This window comes from Neopelma chrysocephalum, unplaced genomic scaffold, assembly GCF_003984885.1.
Source record: "Neopelma chrysocephalum unplaced genomic scaffold, ASM398488v2 Primary Assembly neopelma1_328, whole genome shotgun sequence".
Taxonomy (NCBI): Eukaryota; Metazoa; Chordata; class Aves; order Passeriformes; family Pipridae; genus Neopelma; species Neopelma chrysocephalum.
Window position 1 is genome coordinate 11,259 of NW_020897991.1, and position 1,005 is coordinate 12,263.

Here is a 1,005-nt window from a genome sequence, read left to right on the forward strand (position 1 = left end):
CACCAAATCCAACCATCACATCACCAAATCCAACCGTCACATCACCAAATCCAACCGTCACATCACCAAATCCAACCACTGGATCACCAAATCCAACCATCAGAGCACCAAATCCAATTACTGGATCAAGTCCAAGCACTGGATCACTGAGTCCAATCACTGGACCATGAATCCAACTGCTGGATCATCAATCCAACTGTGGGATCAAATCCAACCACTGGATCAAGTCCAACCCTGGATGACCGAGTCCAACCATTGGACCATGGAGTCCAACCATTGGATCAAGTCCAGCCACTGGATCATGGAGTCCAACCATTGGATCCAAACACTGGATCATGGAGTCCAACCATTGGATCCAACCACTGGATCATGGAGCCCAACCACTGGATCAAGTCCAACCATTGGATCAGAATCCAACCATTGGATCCTGGAGTCCAACCACTGGATCAGAGTCCAATCATTGAATCAAGTCCAACCATTGGACCATAGAATCCAACCACAGGATCAAATGGAACCATTGGATCACGGATTCCAACCCTCGGACCATGGCATCCGACCACTGCATCAGAGTCCAACTACTAGATCAAGTCCAACCACTGGATCATGGAGTCCAACCACTGGATCATGGAGTCCAACCACTGGATCATGGAGTCCAAGCATTGCATCATGGAGTCCAATCATTGGATCCAACCACTGGATCATGGAGTCCAACCATTGAATCAAGTTCAACCACCAAATCATGGAGTCCAACCATTGGATCACCAAGTCCAACCACTGGATCAAGTCCAACCACTGGATCAGAGTCCAACCACTGGATCATGGAGTCCAACCACTGGATCAGAGTCCAATCATTGAATCAAGTCCAACCATTGGATCGTGGAGTCCAACCACTGGATCATGGAGTCCAAGCATTGGACCATGGAGTCCAATCATTGGATCCAACCATTGGATCATGGAGTCCAACCACAGGATCAAGTCCAACCATTGGACCACCAAGTCCAACCA

General features: G+C 48.5%; 1 protein-coding gene across 1 annotated transcript in view; it reads right to left on the reverse strand.

The window, feature by feature from the left end:
- Nucleotides 1-1,005, reverse strand: part of BRD4 (bromodomain containing 4) — a 21,757-nt gene that overhangs the window by 10,563 nt on the left and 10,189 nt on the right. The gene's annotated exons all lie outside the window — the stretch shown is intronic.